This window comes from Vulpes lagopus, chromosome 12 (assembly GCF_018345385.1).
Source record: "Vulpes lagopus strain Blue_001 chromosome 12, ASM1834538v1, whole genome shotgun sequence".
In the NCBI taxonomy this organism is placed as follows: Eukaryota; Metazoa; Chordata; class Mammalia; order Carnivora; family Canidae; genus Vulpes; species Vulpes lagopus.
This window is the reverse complement of record NC_054835.1, coordinates 45,395,975-45,420,773: the sequence shown is the minus strand read 5'-3', so window position 1 is coordinate 45,420,773 and position 24,799 is coordinate 45,395,975. Positions and strand designations below refer to the sequence as shown.

The 24,799-nt window shown below is 38.5% G+C and overlaps 1 protein-coding gene and 1 pseudogene across 7 annotated transcripts in view; one reads left to right on the top strand and one right to left on the bottom strand.

The window, feature by feature from the left end:
* The window catches only part of TANC2 (tetratricopeptide repeat, ankyrin repeat and coiled-coil containing 2), a 362,852-nt gene that overhangs the window by 321,856 nt on the left and 16,197 nt on the right, over positions 1-24,799 (bottom strand). The gene's annotated exons all lie outside the window — the stretch shown is intronic.
* On the top strand, positions 6,770-6,985 carry LOC121474013 (annotated as a pseudogene).

Sequence of the window (24,799 nt, the reverse complement as noted above, 5' to 3'; positions counted from 1 at the left end):
TCAAACTCATTATGATGAACAAGCCACAACCACTTTTCAGTTGGTCTATCTGCTGTACCTGGCTCACATACACATACCCACAAGATCTGAATGGGGTGGTGTTGGTGAGGTATGCTATGGAATACCTGGAATTTCTAAAAGATTTCTGGGGTTAAGAAAGTAGAAGTTACTACACTTCAGCAGCATGCAGACCCTCCAAGTCTGACCATACCAATGAATTGCACCAATTGCGACACTCTGATTTTATAAAAAGAAATATAACACTTAGTCTTTGACCATTATTCTAGACACACGGCTCCTAAAACCCTAGTAATTTGCTAAAAGAGTGGTAATGTTCCTTTGTTACGTTAGTAAGATGACTTTTGGAAAGCCTCTAGGTAACCTCAGGATAGGGGCTGTTTGCCAAGAGAACCAAACCTGTGATTATAAGGTTGAAACTTAGTCTCACCCACAGACTTCTGGGGAAGAAGGGAAAGGCTAGAGGTTGAATCAATCACCAATACCCAAAGATTTAATCAACTGTGCCTACATAATGAAGTCTCCATAAAAACCCAGAAGGATGGGGTTCAGAGAGTTTCCACATGGAGATTAAGGGAGAGGGGTGCACCTAAAGAACAGGGAAGATCCATGCCCCTTCCCACATACCTTGCCCTATGCATCTCTTCTATCTGGCTGCTCCTGAGTTAGAATCTTTTATAATAAACTAGTAATCTCGTAAGTAAAAAGTTTCTCTGAATTCTGTGAGCCACTCTCACACATTAACTGAACACAAGGAAGGGGTCTTGGGAACCTCCGATCTACAGCCAATAGGGTCACAAGCATAGGTGACAACCTAGACTTGCAATTGGCATCTGAAGTGGGCTCTGGGAGGGATAGGGCAAACTTGTAGTACTAAGCCGTTAACCTGTGAGATCTGACCCTATCTATAGGTAGGGTCAGAATTAAGATAACTGCTTTTCTGCAACGGGTTTGCTGCCAGAACACAGGTGTCATGAAAACCACCGCTAAACCTAAACCAAAATGGGAAAGGAAAAGACTCACATCAACATCGTCGTTATTGGACACATAGATTTGGGCAAGTCTACCACTACTGGCCATCTGATCTACAAATGTGGTGGGATCAACAAAAGAACTATCGAAAAATTTGAGAAGGAGACTGCTGAGATGGGAAAAGGCTCCTTCAAGTATGCCTGGGTCTTGGATAAACTGAAAGCTGAACGTGAACATGGTATCACCACTGATATCTCCCTGTTGAAATCCGAGACCAGCAAGTATTATGTGACCATCATTGATGCCCCACTGATAAAGAGACTTTATCAAAAACATGATTACAGGCACATCTCAGGCTGACTGTGCTGTCTTGATTGTTGCTGCTGGTGTTGGTGAATTGGAAGCAGGTATCTCCAATGGGCAGACCCGTGAGCATGCCCTTCTGGCTTACACACTGGGTGTAAAACAACTAATTGTTGGTGTTAACAAAATGGATTCCACTGAACCACCCTACAGCCAGAAGAGATATGAGGAAATCGTTAAGGAAGTCAGCACCTACATTAAGAAAATTGGCTACAACCCCGACACAGTAGCATTTGTGCCAATTTCTGGTTGGAATGGTGACAACATGCTGGAGCCAAGTGCTAACATGCCTTGGTTCAAGGGATGGAAAGTCACCCGTAAAGATGGGAATTCCAGCGGAACCACACTGTTTGAAGCCCTGGATTGCATTCTGCCACCAACTCGTTCAAATGATAAGCCCTTGCATCTGCCTCTCCAAGACATCTACAAAATTGGTGGTATTGGTACTGTCCCAGTGGGTCGAGTGAAGACTGGTGTTCTTAAGCCTGGCATGGTGGTCACCTTTGCTCCAGTCAATGTTACAACTGAAGTAGTCTGTTGAAATGTACCATGAAGCTTTGAGTGAGGCTCTTCCTAGGGACAATGTGGGCTTCAATGTCAAGAACGTACCTGTCAAAGATGTTCGTCGTGGCAACGTGGCTGGTGACAGCAAAAATGACCCAGCAATGGAAGCAGCTGGCTTCACAGCTCAGGTGATTATCCTGAACCATCCAGGCCAAATCAGTGCTGGATATGCACCTGTGCTGGATTGTCACCCCTCACATTGCTTGCAAGTTTGCTGAGCTGAAGGAAAAGACAGATCGTCGTTCTGGAGAAAAGGGAACCCTCTTGCACTGTTGCTGGGAATGTGAAATGGTGCAGCCATTCTGGAAAACTGTGTGGAGGTTCCTCAAAGAGTTAAAAATAGATCTTCCCTACGACCCAGCAATTGTACTGCTGGGGATTTACCCCAAAGATACAGATGCAATGAAACGCCGGGACACCTGCACCCCGATGTTTCTAGCAGCAATGTCCACAATAGCCAAACTGTGGAAGGAGACTCGGTGTCCAGCGAAAGATGACTGGATAAAGAAGATGTGGTTTATGTATACAATGGAATATTACTCAGCCATTAGAAACGACAAATACCCACCATTTGCTTCGACATGGGTGGAACTGGAGGGTATTACGCTGAGTGAAATAAGTCAATTGGAGAAGGACAAACATTATATGGTCTCATTCATTTGGGGAATATAAATAATAGTGAAAGGGAATAGAGGGGAAGGGAGAAGAAATGGGTAGGAAATATCAGAAAGGGAGACAGAACATGGAGGACTCCTAACTCTGGGAAACGAACTAGGGGTGGTGGAAGGGGAGGAGGGCGGGAGGTGGGGGTGACTGGGTGGCGGGCATTGAGGGGGCACTTGGGATGAGCACTGGGTGTTTTTCTGTATGTTGGCAAATTGAACACCAATAAAAAATAAATTTATTATTAAAAAAAAAGAATTAAGATAACTGCTCAGTGGTGCTGAAAAAAAACACATCAGATTGACCAACTGATGTGTCAGATAATAACATCAATGTTGTTGGTTACTAAATGGGGTGCAATATCTAACCAAGCTCTATAATATGCTCTGTATTCTAATTATATACAATCAGAAGCTCTGAGGGCCCAGGGGACCACCACCTACATATCTTAGCCAGAACCTTCCAAAGGGTGATGATAAACAGTTTTGATCTCAGCAATTTACCAAAACAAAAATGGGATGAAAGAAACAGCTGTAAGGCAGAAGTAATGTATTCCCACTCCCATTAGTGGAAATATAGTTTTTGTAAAAAAGAGAACAACAGAGTTAGAAAAATCTCAGGAATTCTAGAGGACATTTTCAAAAGACTGCTCTGTGACAAGTCAATTATTTAAGGGACCATATTAAGTTTGTTTTAAAAATTGGCATGACATCCAAGTGTGAGTCTATACAAATATCCCAACATCCAGTTAAGACATAACTTTCTGGAAGGACTTACAAATAATAGGAGAAGCAATTCCTTAAGGTACTCTCTCAGCAGTTAAGACTCTATAACGAGGAAATAAACTCAATCCTCACTGGCTTAACCAAAATAGAGAATCTGCCATTTATTTTAGAGAATAAGAAAAAGCAAGGTTGACCTCTGTTGCAACCAAGGCTTGAAGATGACAAGGATGCAACTCTTGACTCTGTTTCACCTATACTGGATCTATTCTCAGTCTCCACATTTGTGGTCCCCAACAACTTCAAACTCACTCATTAGCACATGCAGGCCAGCAGAAGAGTAAGGTCTTGGTTCTGAGATTTTTCTCTGATTTGAAGGTGTGCACTACTGAAACAAAGCAATGTGATACACTGGTTAGCTAAGGCCTATGTCATGTCCTCCACCTCTAGCCCATCCCACTCAGGCCAGGTGAATAGAATATTGAGAAATACATCTCACACTAAAATTAAAGCTACCAAACCAAAGGGAAAACAGAATGTAAGTTAAGGAGACAAGCAACAATGTGTCCCCCACAGTGCTATACTGCCTACAGGAGATAGTTAAAATCATCACTTGGGGGCACCTGGGTGGCTCAGTTGGTTAAGTGTCTGCCTTCAGCCCAGGTCATGATCTCAGGATCCTGGGATCGAGCCCTGTGTCCAACTCCCTGCTTAGCAGGGAGTCTGCTTGTTCCTCTCCCTCTGCCCCTTTCCTCACTTATGCTTTCTCTCTCTCTCTCTCTTTTTCATAAATAAAATCTTTAAAAATAAAAAACCCATCACTTGGATGAGTATCATTTCTACCATAGCTCAGTTTAAGAAACTATGAGGCAGAGCAATAATTTCTCAACAAAGGAACAAAGAGAACATTTTGCTCAAAGGCCTAATAAGTGCACCATCTTTCGAGAAATGATATTTGAGACTAAGCAGATAAAACAGACTACGTGTATCTCACTAACCCCCTTGCCAAGCTGACTAGAGACAATCTGCTGGGCCTCAGCATTTTATATCAGCAAGAAAACAGCAGGGGCAACTATGTATACTTACAAGGCAGGTACTCAATCCTGGCCTAGTTTTGGAGAGAGATGGGGAAGGCCTGTAAGCAGCAATTTTTAACAATGGTGGAAAAATCAATGCCCCTGTAACTTTTTTTTTTTTACAACCCCCATAAGCCTCTGCACAATAACCCTTTATACAGCCACCTCAGATGACCAAGGGGGCAATACTGTATCAAGGTGATTCAGGAAAAAATAAATATATGCCATTCTCTATTCAGAAACCATGCAAGAGAAAGACTAATATACCATTAGGAAGTTTAAGTTTTATCACTGAGGTAAATAATTAGCCCAAAACATAAGGAGTATGTATAGAAATACCTTCATAAACACAGATTGATAAAAACCTCTTACATGTCCTTACTAGCATTAAATTGAATATCACAGGGCAACAAGAATGACCCTTAAACTACAATCACAGAAAAAATAAAAACTACAATCACAGTATTAATTATTAGCAGTGCATAATAAACTGCATCCACCTCTAAACCACTGAGACAATATCTAGGAGTGGAGGTCATCTGAGTTCTGTATATGTATTTGGAGCAGACTTTATTTACACATCCTTAAAACTTGAGCCACTGTTCCCAAATGAGAATGGAATATTGGCATAAAGTGGGAAGATCTGTACATCCTATAGCTGTAAAGAGGAGAAAGTAAACAGTGAATACTTCTCATAGGGGAGACTAAATGTAATAATGTTTTCTGTTCCAGTAATGTCAGAAATTATCACTAATGGGCCAAAGGCAGGCGCTAAACCGCTGCACCACCTGGGGATTCCATGGGATATTGTATAAGGGACTATAGTGCTCCAGTAAAATGGGTTTTGGAAACAGCTGTATACTATCTCAGAAGTAGTATCTAATAATTCAGAGAGATACTTGCCAGCATAAAATAGTACAACCAAACTAGGGCCAGAACTGGCAGGGAGAAGAAGGGAGAGGTGAGGCATCCCTGCCTGCCAACTGACACTAATAAACAAAGATTAGCCAATAGTGCTGGAAGGGGGAGCAAGAGCTTCATTCAATGACCAGATTAACAACACATAGCACCAACCCACAAATGAGGTAGGACACAGTAACCATAAGGAGGGGGAGGGAATACTTAATGCCTCAGGGAGGAGTCCTTAGTTACTTCTTAAAGAAAAGGAAGACACCTCTTATTACCATACATTGTAGCAATGAGTTCCCTTTCATTGATTCTAATGCATAAGACTCAAGATAGTAGATTCTGCCTGTGATAGATCAAGAATAGGAGAATGGTAACAGGACAACAGAAGGACAGGGAAAAGGTAGGGAAGATTGAGAGTGGAAAGGGCTGGGGAGAAATTGCAGTTCAGTAATAAGTGGCAACATTTTTCTCTGGATCAGAGAATCCAACCAAAATTCTAATCTATGAATTGAGGATGCCCAGCATGTATGCATTCTATGTGGCCTGACAATGACACATAGTGTCAGTGGAGTATACACTCTACTAAAGGAAGAGGGAGAAGTATTCCCTTACAAGGAGTCACAGGATTCAACTGAGAGTAACAGGACTGAGTCTTCTCACCTATGCCTATCTATCCATCTCTACTGACACAAGTCATTTAATGGTTATTGGTATATTCAGGTTTACTGTTTCTTGAGTAGCCAATTTGTAAAAAGCATTTTTTAAGCCATCTATTTCATTTAAGTATTAAAGTAGGCTTAAGGGAACATGAGCAGGAACCTATAGTGTTTACTACAGAATGGAAAGGCCTTTTCTCTCTTAACCACTCTCATATTTTCCATTTCTTTATCTGCACTGCACCCTGGCAACTTCTTCAAATCGATCTGCAAATCACTAATTCTCCCTTCGGCCATTTCTACTTTGTAATTCAGTGAAAAATTCAGTGAACAAAGAGTGAACCCTAATGCAAACTACAGATTTTGGGTAATAATGATGGGTCGATGTAGGTTCATCGATTTTAACAAATCCATACAACTGTGGTGTGGGATGCTGACAGTAGAGAGGGTTGCACAGGTTTGAGGACAGGGGAGACATGAGAACTTTTGTGATTTCTCTTCAATTTTGCTGTGAATCCAAAATCACTCCAAAAAATAATTGTTTTTTAAAAACTGAAAGAAGGAAGAGAATGAGGGAAGGATGGAAAAAGGAAGGATCAATTACTAGGGAAATGATCAAATTTTTGGCATATGAAATACATGAACCATGGAATATCATGATGTACAGTTTAAATAGTATATAGTGCATCTGTTGTAAGATGAAAAATTCTCCAAGTATTATACTTAAGTGAAAATAAGCAAGTTGGGAGCCTACTGGGAAGAAGTCAAAGCCAGGTCACCTTTATCAGCCAAAAAGGAAAGGTTTGGCCCAGGCAACCGCAGTACGATGTGGTTCAAGATTCTGCCTGGGATTGGTGTCATGGCCAGGTGGCTTGGTCATCCCTGGCACAGCCATGGCACACATCCACAGGTTCAGGAACGGGGGCAAGGAAAAAAAAGAGTTGCCTATTGACCATATCCCTGGAGTTTGATGCAAAGAGACAGGCGCATCTCTGGAGTTAATCATTACTATATGTCAAAGGGTTTGGAGAATATCCATTAAGGAAGTATTTTCCTGATTGATTTAAAATAACTCAGTTATGTTCATCTATCCTTCTAGAAAGTGATGCAGTGCATTAATGTAATGCATAATAAAAAAATTTAAAATAAGAAAGAAAGAATAAGTCACAGAGCAATATGTAAAGTATGGCCTTATTATAATTTTTAGAACTATGTGTTTATGGACCTATATGTGTGTGTGTGTGTGTGTATTTAGAACTGTGAGAAAATACACATAAACTTTATAAACATTCCCACAGAAAATAAGTACAGTATGAAAAGGGAGATAAAGGTGAAATTTTTATAAATATACATCTTAATTTAAAAAATAAATGAGGGACACCTGGGTGGCTCAGTGGTTGAGCATCTGCCTTCAGTTAAGGGCAGGATCCCAGGGTCCAGGGATCAAGCCCCGTATTAGGCTCCTTGCAGGGAGCCCGCTTCTCCCTCTGCCTCTGTCTCTGTGTCTCTCATGAATAAACAAATAAAATCTTAAAAAAAATAATAATAATAAATGAAATTCAGTATGGCATGTACTACATTCACCATCTTTGTCTAGTTCCAAAACATTTTCATCACTCCAAAAGTATTTATTCATTATCAATGTCAGCATAAAATTTCTGTGAATCCCCACAAAAGCAGATAAGATTTCAGGGGGTGAAGGATGAGAGAGCACTCTAGAAAATCTTTGCCTTTCAAGTTGACTAGCTTCTCAAAGAGTTATCCCATCAACCTACAATGTCTCAATGCATATCCAGTGACACATACACCCAAAAAAGGAAAACAAAACAAAAAAATCCAAAATCACAAAAACAAAGTTTAAAAATTTAGATCTTTTTTAATATATGCATTTTCTAATAAAACATTTTAAAGTTACACAATACAACTGTTTTGTCACCAGTTCAGTAAAAGGTTCAGTAAAAGTTCAAATCAAAAGAGTATTTACAGAACTACCACTACCACTTCCTGCATCATTTGCTTTCCCTTGGTTTCTCCAAACCATATAATGAACCAGTCCAGCAGGACCATGAAGTTAAAATTAACCCGCTATTTTAGAAGACTAAGTCCAGGCATTAAGCATTCTTATAAATAACATCAAGAAACAACCAAAACACATCTACACAGTAAAAACTTTATTTTAGTAACATATGTTAACCTAAAATTCTTTACAAATTATATTCTTGGGCTTAGGAAGGCTTCTCTACTTCTAAAACATGTGAAATACAGATGGGCAAGGCTGCCTCAAATCTTTTTCTAGTATTAACCTATAAATAAATTTTAAAATAAAACATCTTCTAATCTTCTAGTTATTCAATGTTCATTATGAACCAACTAAGTATAAGGCCTTTAGAAGGTACTAAAGAAAAAAAATTTTAAGTTAATAATAGTTCCTGCTTAAAAGGACCATCCAGTCTGTTAATGAGAGTTAAGAAAAACTGAAGCGAAATACAATTCAAAATAGAAGGTGCTAGGTACTACAAGAGAAATACAAAGTGTGATGGGAATTTGTAAGAGGGTTTAAGTAAATAGTTCCTAAGTGTCTACTAAGGGGCCCAGTATCATTCTGAGTACTAATGATAGCAACAGTGAACTGCCTTCAAGAAATTTTACAGCCTGGGATGCCTGGGTTGCTCAACGGTTTCAGTGTCTGCCTTGGCTCAGGGCGTGATCCCAGAGTCCCGGGATCGAGTTCTGCACTGGGCTCCCTGCATGGAGCCTGCTTCTCCCTCTGCCTGTGTCTCTCCCTCGCTCTCTGTGTCTCTCATGAATAAATAAACAAAATCTGAAAAGAAAGAAAGAAAGAAAGAAAGAAAGAAAGAAAGAAAGAAAGAAAGAAAAAGAAAAAAGAAAAAAGAAAAGGAAAGAAAAGAAAAAAGAATGGAGAAAAGAAAAAAGAAATTAATTTCACAGCCTCGGGGCACCTCGGTGGCTCAGTGGTTGAGTGTCTATCTTTGGCTCAGGTCGTGATCCCAGGGTCCTGGGACTGAGTCACGCATCAGGCTCCCTGCCGTGAGCCTGCTTCTCCCTCTGCCTGTGTCTCTCCCTCGCTCTCTGTGTCCTCATGAATAAATAAAATCAAGAAAAAAGAAAAGAAAAGAAAAGAGGAAAGGAAAGGAAAGGAAAGGAAAGGAAAGGAAAGGAAAGGAAAGGAAAGGAAAGGAAAGGAAAGGAAAGGAAAAGGAAAAGGAAAAGGAAAAGGAAAAGGAAAAGGAAAAGGGAAAGGGAAAGGGAAAGGGAAAGGGAAAGGGAATTTTATAGCCCAGGGGCTCCTGGCGGGCTTAGTGGAGCATGTGGCTCCTGATACTGGGGTTGGGCACAGTTTTCTGCATTTATCTAGTATTTCTCACAGAGGAAATTGTGCATAAGCATGTGAACTTCCCATTATGCTAAAATCATTCCCTGATATATCAATCATATTAAAATAAATTCACATTCTCAAAATAAAGTGATATAGCAGAACTGAGTATATTAGTACTTATGTCCACCAAAATACTCAAATCTCAATTCTTAGAGTGTTGAGGATGGGAAATAATTTGCTGTTTTCTCATGAACATTCTTAGAAAGTAATGACTGGATATTCTTAGACATTGCAATAAAGATGGCAAACCAAACAAAGATGGTCAATAAACTCATATTTTATAAGCAGTTAGCAGTATAACTACATTGCCATTAAGGAGATCAAAGTAAGTTACCCACAAGAACACTTTAACTTTTGTTGACCAAAAGAGTTAATATCAGGGATAACTATAATGATTAGTTATAGTAAGAAATCAACTACTCTTATCAGAATATCTGTCCTCTAAAAGCAATTTTATATGATTTCAACATGAAATATGGACAAAGGTAAATCCATTAATCCTCCAAATATGAACCAAATTTTCTCTCTTTTTTTAAAGATTTTATTTATTTATTTGACAGAGAGAAAAAGAGAACAAGCAGGAGGGAGGGGCAGAGAGAAAAGCAGACTGCCAGTTGAGCAGGAAGCCCAACAAGGGACTTGATCCCAGGACACTAGGGATCATGACCTGAGCGGAAGGCAGACATTTAACCAACTGAACCACCCAGGCACCTCATCTTCTAATTTTTGAAAATGCTACTTACAACCTTTACTTAGCTTCTATGCTACTCCTAGCTATCTACTTTGGACATTTAAAGATAATGCCAGGACCAGCCTCCAATTTCTGAAGTTGACAGACATAGGAAGCAAAAGATACCTGAAGACAAGCCAGGCTTGATAAGAAGATGGCTCAGGGCAAATTATTTAACTACCCAAGAATTTTTACCATCAGAAGCAACATCAGAAATCAAGTTTCCCAAATCTATCTTTAATTATCACTGTCATACTTGATTCTCTCTTCGTACCAAACAAACAGCTGATTGTGTTAGTGTAATGGCAAGAAATGGGGTTCTGGGGGATATTCTCCATTGCCATTTACTAGTTTCCTGATTGTGAGCATACTAAATAGCCTTTAAAAGGCTCAGTTTCCTCATCCATAAATTGAAGCTAGTAATATTAAAGTGACTTTCCATTCATATGTTTTAAAAACTAAGGGAATTAAAGCAAATAAAGGACTTTAGCACAGTCTGGGACCTGCTAAGCAATTGATAAACATGAAAGTATTAACATGAAAATCTGTATTCACTGGGGATACAAAACATCATCACTTTTCTATATTCCTTAGTTGCTCATTTATAACATGTCTCTTACACTGGCTGCCTACTTGTTTTTTAAAATGTCACCTTACAGGATGCCTGGGTGGCTAAGTGGTTTCGGCATCTGCCTTGGCTCAGGGTGTGATCCCAGAATCCCAGAATCCCAGGATCGAGTCCTCCACTGGGCTCCCTGCATGGAGCCTGCTTCTCCCTCGGACTGTGTCTCTGCCTCTGTGTCTCTCATGAATAAATAAATAAAATATTTTAAAAAATTAAAAATAAAAAAAAGTCACCTTCCTAGAAGTAGACTTTTGTTTGTGCATAAGTAAAATAACTTCTCCTAGCTTCCCTGAAATAAAGTTCAAGGGAAAGTTTACATATAAACCATGGCTCCTTTTCTCCATCTTGCTTCTTTCTGTTCTAAGTTCCAGGGCATGCTGAAGAACTAGAGCTGGTGCTGATTTGGTCTTCTGACAAACTTCACAGCTGTGCCTGAGTACTGGATTTGTAGTAAATCTGGGATATCTAAATCACACTCAGTGAGAATCGCTTTTATTATTTTTGCCCTAGTTATGTAGCCCTGATTGTATACCACTGAAAATTTTTTTTCCTTATCTACTTTCCTCTAAATTCCTGATTTGCTTATTTTGGGCTATAACCCAAAGCAATTATATACCTTAATACATGATCTCACTTATGCATCAACTGCATTTAAACTTCAAAAATTATTCTTACACATAAACACCATTACTATTCTCAACATGAAAAGAGAAAATCTCATTATAGTATGAGCAAAGCTTAAGTGGTGAAGAAAATCTACAAAAAAGTAATTAAAACAAGAAAGCAGGTCCAGTCTAAGACCTCCTAAAATTGAAGTAACCTGATTTCCTATAGATCCGTCTCTTATCTTGTATGAAAATTATTACTCTCACCAAACAAAAATACTACAGGTGAATTAAAAAGACTATGTTTAGTGGAGACTTACTATACTCACTATCACAACTATGGAAGATATCTATCTAACATATTTTTTAAATTATGTGACATGTGACTTCTCTTATTAATACATTTTAGTCTGCCCCCAGCCCCCTAAGAAAACCCCACTTTCTCTCCACTGGATTGCATATTTACTCCTTACTGTATCTTCATATCATCATAGTAGTAGTTAATAGTTTTTGAGGTGCTTACTATATGCCAAAAACTCTGCTAATAAGCACTTTAGGTGCATTCATTTGTTTAACCCAAAAACAGCATGACATAAGTCTTTTACAGATGAGAAACCTGAGGCTTCAAGGGGTCAAAAAACTTGTCATAAATCACATACCTGGCAAATAAAATCAGAATGTGAACTCAGACATGTCAAGACTCCGAAACTTGTGCTTGTAATCACTTATATACTAGGAGATAATATTTTTCCCTAAATTCATCTTTGTATCTTTAGCAAGTCACTCATTGTCTGCTTTGTAACATTCAATAAATATATTCTGAAAGAGAAGTAAGTTTAGTTTAATTATTCTGATATTCAAAGTCCCCACTGGAAGAAATGAAATTCCCACTCTTTCTTAATGCAAACCACCAGTTTTCCCAACCAAACTATGATCACTGGGATCCACAGAATTTAAAACCTGGCAGTGGGGGAAGAAGGCAGAAGAGAAGAGAGCTTAGGTTTTTTTCCCAATGTAAATAGTAATTTCTACTTGTTTTGATATCTCTATCTACACATATTATAAGCTCTTTGGCACGTTTATAAGTAAACAACACAAATACACTTTAATGAGTAGTTATCAATAAAATGACAAAGAAGAAAAATGTGGTTCAAACAAGTATATAAAGTACCAGAATTTGCCAATTAAAAATTAAAACTATGTAAAGCAAAATGGGGACCATTTTGCCAATGTGAGAATAAGTTTATTCTTAATAAAGGCATTTATCAAAATATCAAATTGGTGACACTTTACGATTTGCTACATTAGATTTTCTAGTCAGACATGCTAAGGAATATTAGTATTTAGGCAGGTGGTGATTATAAATTACAGAATACTAACGAACTCAGAAACCCGAAATGATCTACTTTATGACAATTCCCAAATTACTGCATTACTATTATTGTATCTAGTTTAATTTGAAAAGATAGCTACAGTCCTTTTAAGATGCTGTGATAATCCTCTATCTGAGGAGACCTCAATAAAGTTACAGCATTCACAGTTTATCTTGATTCTGATACAATAATTTCATTATTTCTGTATATCCAAAAGATCAAGCAGCAGGAACCCTCTTATACGCACTACATATTTTTAAAAACCAATAAGCGGTTCTAAAAGAGCATCCCATTCTAAAAAAAAAAAATCTTAAATATGATTTAGACAAAATCTTTACCTAAATCAGACTGCTAAATAGACAATATAAAGAGATCATGCAATATAATGGAAAGAGTATGATCTTTGGACAGAGATTACTTACATTCATATCCTGGCTTTATCAATTACTTTATCTGTACAAATTATTTAGCTTCTGTGACCCCCCCCCCCCCAGTTCTCCTCTACGATGAAAAGAACACCATTTAACTTGCAAGGCTGTTCTAAAGAATAAAGATGTATGATCTGATACCACCTACCAACTGCTAAAGTTACCTACCCCAAATTCTCATTCTCTTCCCTGTTATCAGACTGATTTTGGAGTAACAATGTAATGTGCCTCAAGTATCAGCTTCCCAGTCTCCCACACATCCTATGGTGGCCATGTGACTCATTTGTAACCAATGAGATGAAAGCATAAGGCTTATGAGCAAGGATTAAAGGAAATCCACTGTTTTGCTAATAAAAAAAAACTAGAATGGGGAGAAAACAGCCATCTTGCCACTTCAAAGATAAAAAAGAAACAAAGAAGGTGCCTGATGGCATTGTGTAACTGCCACGAACCCTGGACTGCATATATCCAGATTTCTGTTACTAAAGAAAAAGTCCAATTTAATTAGCCACCGCACTTGAGTTTGTTACGTGCAGCTGAACACAATCCTAACAGAGTATATAAAAGCGCCTAGGAAAAGAATCCAACACCCAGAAGACCAGTAAAGGTCTTCACAAAACTTATTTCACAAAACTTCTCATTTAACAGAATGCATTAAATTATTCATCAGTAAAATAGTGTTAAATTATTCATCAGTAAAGTAATGAAACAGTGGGATGTCAACTAACACACATGCACGTGCACATGCACAGCCCAGTTATTAAAAACCAGGTTATTATAATGCATTCACTAAGATAAAAATTCTAATAGCAGAGAATCAAAGAATGAATAGGTTTTTTTCTGAGTATACTTTGAAGATTTTATTTACTTATTTGAGAGAGAGAGTGAGCAAGGAAGTCAGTAAGACAGCACAAGCTAAGGGAAGAGGCAGAGAGGAAGAAGCAGATTCCCCACTGAGCAGGGAGCTTGATGTGGGGCTCGATCCCAGGACCATGGGATCATGACCTGAGCTGACCAACTGAGCCACCCAGGTGCCCCAAATATAAATTTGGATGCCTGGGTGGCTCAACGGTTGAGCATCTACCTTTGGCCCAGGACATGATCCCAGAGTTCCAGGATCAAGTCCTGCATCGGGCTCCCTGCATGGAGCCTGCTTCCCCCTCTGCCTGTGTCTCTGCCTCTCTCTTTCTGTGTGTCTCTCATGAATAAATAAATAAAATCTTTAAAATATATATATATTTATACAAATAAATAAGTAAAGCATGGTATGTCAGAAAATGATAAACCCTAGAAGGGGAAAAAAAGTAGAAAAGGTGGACAGGAATATTGGGGGTTGAAAGAAGGGAAGATTGGAGCATTGCAACTGTAAACTGGACAAGCAAAATCTGAAGACAATGAAATTAACTGTGCAGATACCCAGGGAAATAAAACACCAGGCAGAAGAAACAGTAAAAGCAAAAGTCATAAGCCAGAACCATGCTTAGTTTATTCAAGGAGCAGCAAGAAGGCCTGCATAACTAAAGCCCAGGGCTTCAGGAGCAGGAGGGAGGAGTTAGAAGCAGTAGGTAAGATCAGAGAACTTATGCCAAAATGTGTAGTAGGGCCTTATTGGCTCTTGTAAGAACTTTAGCTTTTATTCTGAGTAAGACGAACATTCACAGGACAGATATTAATAAGAGTAAAAACATGATCTGACATATTTTTAAAAGATCAGTCTGGCTGCTCTTTTGAAGAGAAATTACAGAAGCAAACTAGTTAGTAAGGTGGCTACAGTAATTCAGGTAAGTGATACCAGCAGCTCAGACCTGGGTGGAAGTGGTAGGTAGCAGTCAGATTCTAAGTATGTTTTGAGGGTAGCCAACAGTTCTCCAGATAGACTGGATATGGTAAGCAAACAAGAAATCAAGGGTGACTCCAACATTCTGAACATATAGAAGGAAAGAGCTTCTACAAGATGGAAAAGACTACAGGGAGAATAGTTGGGAGGGAAGAGGGGAATAGTGAGAAGTTTAATTTGGGGCAAATGTGCTTGAAATGTCTATTTGACATACAAGTAAAAACGTCAAGTATGCAGCTAGATATAGGAGTTCGGAATTTGGGAAAGAAATCTGGATTACATACATATACCTAGGAGTTACCAGCATATAGACAGTAAATACAGACATAAGATTGAGATTATCAAAGGAATGAGTACAAACTGAGATTATATGAAATCTTCATCTTAGGTAGGACTATTGTATTGAGCAACATAGAGATCACTGAAGTCCTTGATAAGAAGTTTCCCTGGAATAACAAGGGCAAAATTCTGTTTAAAGGGGGCTGGAAACAGGATGTTTTCCAACAATATAAAAATACATACACAAAAGATTATTATTACAATTTTTACTGCAACATACTGGAAACTATGTAAATGTCCATACATAGAAGGTCCATATACACTATGAAGTACTATACAGAACTGTAAAAACAAAAGAAATAAACAGCTCTATAAAATATAAAATGATTTTTGAGGTATATTGTTAAGCAAAAAAAGCAAAATGCAAAAGACTATTATATTATGCTACCTTTCTTGTAAGAAAGAAGAAATAAAAAATATGAATGTATATGCTAATTTTTTAGAAGAATACAGGAAGGATAAGCCAAAAACATTTGGCAGCCAGAAAGAACATAAAACAGTGAGAAATCTGCATTCGGAATCTGGGGGCTAAGCTACAGCTTAGCACAGAGATCTCTGAAAACTTGTCAGTATTTAGATATTAAGCCCTCCTACCAAAAAAAATGTCCTGACATCATCCTCAATATATCTGAAGCCAATGGTGAAATAAAATTAACTAAACAATAACAAAGTCCAGTCATAGGTCAAAGATAAATCAGATTGACTGAGAGTCCTGCTCTAGTTATGGGACAGAAATAGCAGCATGCCCCTCTCTGGAGGTGAATATTTCTCTAGGTCTCTAATTTACTTTTATACAAAATGCCTAGCATACAACCAAAAATCAGGAGATTCCAAAGAAAATGTGACCACTAAAAACTTCTGACTCTCAGCTCCAAATTCATCCTTTTTGCCTGCTCTGTGAAAAACGATCTGAGACCTTTAAGTATTTCTTCGTTTGCAAGCTGACACAATGTTAATTAAGCTTTATCAGGAGTCACTGGAGAGACTTTGCAGAAGCAAAGTTTTGTTCCTATGTTTCACTGTGCTTGCTCAGCAGACTCCTACGGTACACAGGATTTCTCCAGCACATGGTTCCTGCAGCAAAAGTAGCTTCTCCCACATCAAGTTACTACAGCATGTGCACTTATCCAATGCCCTGCCCCTGGGCTACAGGGTAGACAAGAGTACCCAGCAACCAGCACCTTCCCCAAACACTCTCCCTCTGGTGGTTTTATAGTAGAGTACCTTTAGTGAGCACATTCCTTTCCTCAGCAGGGCAGATTTCCAGCAATTTTGGAAGGTAGATTTCCAAAAAGTTCTTTCAGTGTGGCATCACAGCAATTTCTCTGCCATTCAAGTGAGTCATGACCATGCCCTTTCCAACAAAGTGTAGATGTCATTTGGGGATTGGGGAGAGCACTCTTCCTTGGATACTCTATTTCACTCAGTCTAGTAGTGTCTTCTCTATATTTCTGCTATTCCTAATTTCTCTTCTGACTAGCCACATTACTCCATTTTCTTGTTACAGTTAGAAATTCTTTAAATGTTCTCTATTCAAATTACTGTGTAGTTTCTCTCTCATAACTAGACTCAGACTGATACAGAAGCCAAATAAAAAAAATAAAAATAAATTAAAAAAAAAAAACCTTAATGTAGAAAAGTAAAACTAATCCATGGTAGCAGAAGTTAAAAAAAAAAAAAAAAAAGCTGCCTCTTGTTTGGGGGAACAGAGGAGGACTCAATAGAAAGAAGCATGAATAAACTTTCTTAGATGATACAAATGTTCTATACCATGTTTGTGGTAATGGTTACACAGATATGTATAACTGCTAGAACTTATTAAACTAAACATTAATATCTTTGCATTTGATTCTTTATAAATCATACCTCAATTAAAACGAAGATAAAAAGGAATCCAAGGTTCCATGCTTGATCAGGAAATGTATGATTCTACTGCTGGGAATATCCTGTTGTTCCAAAATCCAAGAAAGTGCTCAAAATAATGACCAGTGCATGTAGCAAGGAACTACTCTGAAGCTGCTCCCACTAGGCAAACCAGGAACAATTTGAGCAACAAATAAATGATAGAAATAGATCATAACCCACTAAATAAAGAAGGAACCCATGAGTTCATATTATTAATTAAGGAATGGAAGACGAAGGCTTGGCTGGCTCCTCCATATTAGATTATTGTGAAATAATAGAAGATATATATATTGGTCTCTGCTCCCAGTTTCTAGCACAGAGCTTCTAAAACCAGTATAATTTCCTAAGTGATACAACACTAGGAACATCTCTTATTCTAATATTTGTCTTGGACCTATCACTGACATAGGGCTCCTAACCCTTGTAAATTCCTAAATAATAACAGTACTAGGCATGCATCTTCTGTTGTAATGAGACAACTTTGGGTGGGCTCCTGGATGGGCTCCTGGATGACTCTAAGATGGCAGCTGGTCACCAGAAAGACCAAACCAGGCTGAGAAGCCTGTAATTTTCACCTTTACCCCACATCCTCCAAAGAGAGCACAAGGTATAAAAAAGTAAATAATTGATCATGCATACATGAAGAAGCCTCTATAAAATCCCAATAGCATGGGGTTCAGGGAATTTCCTGGCTGGCAAATACACCATACAGGGAGGTAGCAAACACACCACACCAGGCCAGAAGCTCCTGCACTTGGGACCCTTCTAGACCTCACCCTATGTATTTCTTCATCCGGCTCTTCATCTGTATTCTGTATCATGACCTTTAATAAGCTGGTAAATGTGTCTCCCTGAGTTCTATGAACCACTCTAGCAAATTAACTGAATCAAAGGCGGGGGGGGGGGGGGAGTATTGGAACCTCTAATTTACAGCCCATTGATCAGAAGCACAAGTGATAACCTGAACTTGAGACTGGCATCTGAAGTTGGGGTAAGGTGGAGCAGTCTGGTAAAACTGAGCACTTACCTGTGAGATTTGACACTATGTTTGGGTAAATAATGTCAGAATTAAATTGTAGGACACTCAGCTGGTGTCAGAGAGTTACTATGTAAGTAAAATGGGTTTTTCCCTACTCAAGAAGAAAAAAAAAAAAAACCTGAGTTTTTCCAATTTTTTATTTATTTATTTTTTTTTATGATAGTCACACAGAGAGAGAGAGACAGGCAGAGACACAGGCAGAGGGAGAAGCAGGCTCCATGCACCGGGAGCCTGACGTGGGATTCAATCCCAGGTCTCCAGGATCGCGCCCTGGGCCAAATGCAGGCGCCAAACCACTGCGCCACCCAGGGATCCCAAGTTTTTCCAATTTAAATATCAGTTAATACATAGACAAAATAGTTAAGCTAGGGATGCCTGGGTAGCTCAGCGGTTGAGCACCTGCCCCTGGCTCAGGGCATGATCCACAGTCTCAGAATTGAGTCCCACATCGGGCTCCCTGACGGGAGCCTGCTTCTCCCTCTGCCTATTTCTCTGCCTTTCTCTCTGTGTGTCTTTCATGAATAAATAAATAAAATATTTAAAAAAAAAAGCTAAGCTAGAGAATCATCATTCTTCAGTCATCCTAGTAATAATTCCAATGAATATTATTTTTTAAGATTCTATTTATTTATTTTTAGAGGAGAGACAGAGGGAGTCATGCATGCACTCTCTCACACAAGGGGAGGGGAAGAGAGAAAGGAGAGAATCCCAAGCAGACTCCTTGCTGAGTAGAGATCATGACCTCAGCCAAAACCAAGAGTCAGACACTCAACAACTAAGCCACCCAGGAGCCTCTAATTCCAGTGAGAATTATTAACAATACTAAAATGAGTAGGTAAAAGTGTGATTTACATATAGTTCACACTTGAACCACATAGGTCTGAATTGCATGGGTCCACTTACATAGAATTTTTTTTATGCAGTCCAGTACTATGTATATAGTTTCTCTTATGATTTTCCTTTTTTTAAATTATTTTTAATTTTTATAACATTTTTATTTGAGCATGGTTGACACACAATGTTACATTCATTTCAGGTGTACAACACAGTGACTCAACTTCTCTATACGTTATGGAATGCTCACCACAATGTTAACTATGATCTGTCACCATACAACACTATTATAATATCACTGATTATATTCCCTATACTATACCCTTTATTCCCATGACATATTCATTGCCTTACGATTTTCTTAATATCATATTCTCTTCTCTAGCTTACCTTACTGTAAGGATACAGTACATAATAATACAGCATACAAAATATGTTTTAATTGACTTCATGTTAATGGTAAGCCTTCTAGTCACAGGCTGTTACTAGTCAAGTTTTTGGAGAGTCAAAAAGTTATACTCGGATTTTCCCCAAAACAAATTATACCTGGATTTTCTACTGTATGAAGGGGTCAGCACCTCCAACCCCTGCGCCATCCAAGGGTCATCTACAAATTCAAAATATCTTCCAACAAATTATTATATACCACAAAAAGAAAATAGTAACTTTGCAGTGGAGAAAACTGGTGACACCACTTTAACCAAGTGATCAGAGTTAACATGACCAATAATGGATCAAATCAGAATTATGTGCATGCACCAAAACACACATCATTTATATAGTATTCTTGCCCCCAAAATAAAAAACTCAAGGAAACAGGGATGCCTGAGTGGCTCAGCAGTTGAGCGGCTGCCTTCAGCTCAGGTTATGAGCCCGGGATCCCAGATCCTGTAAGGAGCCTGCTTCTCCCTCTGCCTGTGTCTCTGCCTCTCTCTCTCTTTCTGTCCCTCATGAATAAACAAATAAATCTTTAAAAAAAAAAAAAAAAACTCAAGGAAACAGACAAACCAAGCCAAGACATAGTGTACTAGTGTACAAAATAACTAGCTGTACTCTTTTGAAGTATCAATGCTAAGAAACAAGAGAGGCTGAGCAATTGCTCTAGATTAAAGATTAAATTCACAACAATGCTGGAATGAATATTAGAATGAATCCTAGACTTGGGGGAGTGCAGTGTGCAAAATGTTATGTGGACATATTAGAAAAGAGATAAAATTTAAACACAGACTGTGGGTGAAATAATATGCCAATATTAAACATTTATAAATATTTATAAATATGTATATTAAATAAATATTTTCAGATTTTGATAATTCCAAGAGATGTAGGAGAATGTCCTTAGAAAACAAACACCACAGGGCATCCCTCAGCGGCTCAGTGGTATAGCGCCTGCCTTTGGCCCAGGGCATGATCCTGGAGTCCTGAGATCGAGTCCCATGTCAGGCTCCCTGCAATGGGGCCTGCTTCTCCCTCTGTCTGTGTCTCTGCCTCTCTGTGTGTGTGTCTCTCATGAATAAATAAATAAAATCTTATTTTTAAAAAAAGAAAACAAACATCATAGTATTTATTTATTTATTTATTTTTGAGACAGGGGGCAAAGCCCAACACAGGGCTCAATCTCCCAACCCTGAGATCACTACCTGAGCCAAAACCCAGGGTCAGATGCTTAACCCAGTGCACTACCCAGGTGCCCTAACACCATAGAATTTAGATGCAAACACATGAACACTGCAACCTACTCTCAAATTATTCAGAAAATACATAAATAGAGGGGCACCTGGGTGGCTCAGGTAGTTAGGCCAATATCGGTCTTCAGCTCAGGTCATGATCCCAGGGTCCTGGGATTAAGCCCCTCTCCTCCTACCCCTATCCCTTGCGCATGCACTCTCTCTTTCTCTCTCTCTCTCTCTCTCTCTCTCTCTCTCTCTCTCAAATAAATAAATAAATAAATCTTTAAAAAGAGAAAATACATAATAGAATAGTAATGCACATGTTAGCAATTGGTGAATCTGCATGATGGAAATTCTTTTTCCTCCCAACTTTCACTGTATGTTTTAATTTCAAAATAAAAAATTGAAAAAAAAAAGAACGGGAGGAGAAAAATGGAACAGTATTATAGACAACTCTTGAAGGGTTTGCTACAAGATGGAACAGAGAAATTAGGTGGTAGCTGGAGGGAAAACTAAGGTCAAGAAAACTTTTTTTTTAATAAAGATTTTATTTATTTAATCATAAGACACAAAGAGAGGGGCAGAGACATAGGCAAAGGGAGAAGCAGGCTCCCTGCAGAGAGCCTGATGCAGGACTCAATCCCAGGACCCCAGGATGGCAACCTGAGCCAAAGGCAGATCAACCACTGAGCCACCAAGGTGTCCCAACAAAACTCTTTTTTAACATGAGAGAAATAATATGTTTGAATGCTGATGGGAATGAATCAGTCAGAGAAGAAAAACTGAAGGAGGAGAAAATAATCGAGGCAATGTTCTTGAGTAGGCAAAATTGGATATGATCTAGTACAGGAATAGAGAAACTGCATTCAGACAGAAGTAGGCACAGTCCTACAGTAACTAAGAATATGTGAATACTTATGCTGATAAATGAGTAAATATGACTGGAATTCTTGAGAAGTTCTCCTCAACTTTTTCAATTACAGTAGGAAGAAAAGTCATTAGCTGAGAAAAAGAATGGAAGTATTAGAAATGAGATGTGAAGGGGAAAAAAAGAAGGAAAAAATATAAAATAATCATCCATGCATTCTCCCTCCTACTAGACTAAGGATATATAACATGATTTCCTAGAAGCATTAGGGTTCTATTTGAGGTTTATGGTCATGAATTTCAAATGAAACCAATCAACAAAATTGTATGTTTTTCACTAACCACATTCAGCTTCATGGGTGCAGGCATGGAACAGGCAGAAATGGATTTAACTAGGAATGTGGTTTTGGCACAGCAAGGACAACTAATCAATAAAGTAGAAATGATGTCAAAGGTATGTACAAGGGAAAACTAAGATTATGAGTGATTTGAATAAGGAAAGGAAAGAGGTTATCAAGCCCTTGAGACAATGAAATAGTGATAGAATCAATAGATTAGAGTTCCTAATGGGGTTAATGAATTATTGGGAGTTGGGGTACCAAGGGGAAAAAGATTTGTAAAGAGCAAGTGGTGATTAGAGAGTGGGACTGAAAATTAAAATTATGGGGAGGTTGTAATTATGTCAAGATCTAGGGTATAGCTTTGGTAATGAAAGATTTAGGTTAGGTGGAAGACAAGATCAATGAAGGTGATTCAAAGAACTGAAATTCAAAGAACTGAAAGATCTGAATGTTGAAAAAATATCTACATGGTTGAAATCACCAAGAACTGAGATCAGACATAGTATTGGTGAGAGAAAAGGGAAGTATAAACAAAAAAGTAAAAAGAAGGAAGGAATCCTGTGAAATAAAGAATTTGGCTGGCTTTTGTTCCTGGTTCCAGGGAGTCTCTAAATCCTAGGAATTTCCTGAATGACAGGAGTGTCATTGGAGATAACTCATGGTGGGCCCCTAAACACTTTATGCTAATAAAATGACTCAGGATGGGGGTTGCCTACACCAAAGAGACCAACCATGTAATCAGAGGGTTAGGGCTTTGATCCACAATATCACAGCCTTCCTTCCAGTGAGGAGAAGGGGGCTGGAGACTGAGTTTAATCAGTGGCCAATGAATCAATCAATCATGCCTATAGGCCAAAACCCCAATAAAAACCCTAGACACCAAAGTCTGGGTGAGCTTCAGGGTTAGCAATACTCTGTGTACCGCAAATACACTGATGTGCCAGGAGGAGGATGACATATCCCGATTCCTAAGGGGGAAGACACCAAAAGCTGCACTTTTGACAGACCTTACCCTATGTGTCCCTTCTTTTGGCTGGTTCTGTTTTGTATCTTTTTTGCCACAGTAAAACTGTGTAAGTGTAGCACTTTCCCAAGTTGTATAGCTATTCTAGATTATAGAACCTGACAGAGGTATAGCACGAACTCCCACATCTGCAGCCAGTTGGTTACAAGTGAGAGTGATTCTGGGAACCCCCTAGCCTGCAGCTGGTGTCTAAAGTGAAAATTGTCCTGTGGAGGAGGACTGTGCCCTTAATATGTGAAGTTTGGTCTAATCTTAGGTAGTAACCATCAGAAGTCATTGTAGGGGATGAACCAGGAAATAAAGTCAATAGAGGTTGTAGTAAAAAGAATGTGATGACATGAATTTCAAAACCAGAAAATTTTAGGAAGAGAGGAGAATGATTTCAATACAGAAAGGGGAAAATGAAAAGAGTATCTATCTCCACCTCCAGTGGTATGAGGGTTATGAGAAGAAAAAAAGGGAAGAGCATCACTTGAGACGGCAGAAAGAGTAATAATGTCCTCAGAAAAGATAAAATTCCCAATACACTACAAATTTTATAGGCTGTGAGAATAAGGACTAAGTGAAAGAAATTCACGAAAATGGGAGTATCCAGTGACTGAGAACAACCAAGTGACAGTATTATCCTGAAAGTCAAAGACTTCAAGGAAGAGAGTGTAATCAATCAATTGTATCAAACAATACTGATAGATCAAGCAAGAGAAACTAAGAAACTACCAACAGATGGAGCAATATGAAAGTCACTGATGACCATAACAAGAAGTTTCAGTGAAAAAGTGGGAGAGGAAGCCTGGTTGGAATGGGTTCAAAGAGAGTAGAGCTCTGACTTTCCAACACTCTGGAAATCAACTAAAGGCATACAATAAACTAAGACATGGTTATTTAAGCAAACGCCACATTGGGTAAGAACGATGTAAACCTGTGGCATTTTTGCCTGGGGCTACTCTCATTCTCCTAATCCTGCCCTCTACAAATAGCAGCATGGTAGAGTAGGCCATGAAAAACCAGGAGCTTTGCTGCTGGTGCCAAACAGGACTCAATTTCTTGCACTGTGAATTAAAGTAGCCATCTCAGTGGCAGGTGAACAGAGGCAGTTGTCAGATCTCCTAGCCTGAGGCTGTAGCACTGTTTGGAGCAAGAAATAAACTAATGGACTACCTAGGGATTTAACAGGAAGTTCCAAGTAGTGATAACAGCCATAAGAAGATGATCACCTATTCTCATGCCCAAAGTAATCATTTTTAATTGTATCAAAACAATTCATTGGGGAAAAAGGATAGTCTTTTCAAGAAATGGTATTGGGGCAACTGGATATCCATATGTAGAAAAAAACAAACTTAGACCATTACCTTATACCATATCCAAAAATTAACTCAAAATGGATCACAAATCCAGAAATTCCACTCCTAGTGATCTATCCAGAAGAAATTAAAATATATATCCACACCAAGGCTTGCACATGAATGATTATAGCAGTATTATTCATTAAAACCTAAAACTAAAAATAAAACTAGAAATAATCCAAATGTGTGGATTTGTATGCCCATACGATGAAATAATATTCACCAATAAAAAGGAATGAAATACTGACATACTCAACATGGATTAACCTCAAAAACATTATGTTAAGTGAAAGAAGACAGAAGCAAAAGACTACATATTATAAAACAATACTACATACTTATGATTTCTTTTATATGAATGTCCAAAGCCAATTTATAGAAAGAAAAGCAGATGAATGGTTGCCTAAGGCTAGCATTAGGAATGGAGAGTGAATGCAAATGTGCTCAAAGGAATTTGGGGGAGTGATGAAAATATTGTGAAACTGGACTGTGGTGATGA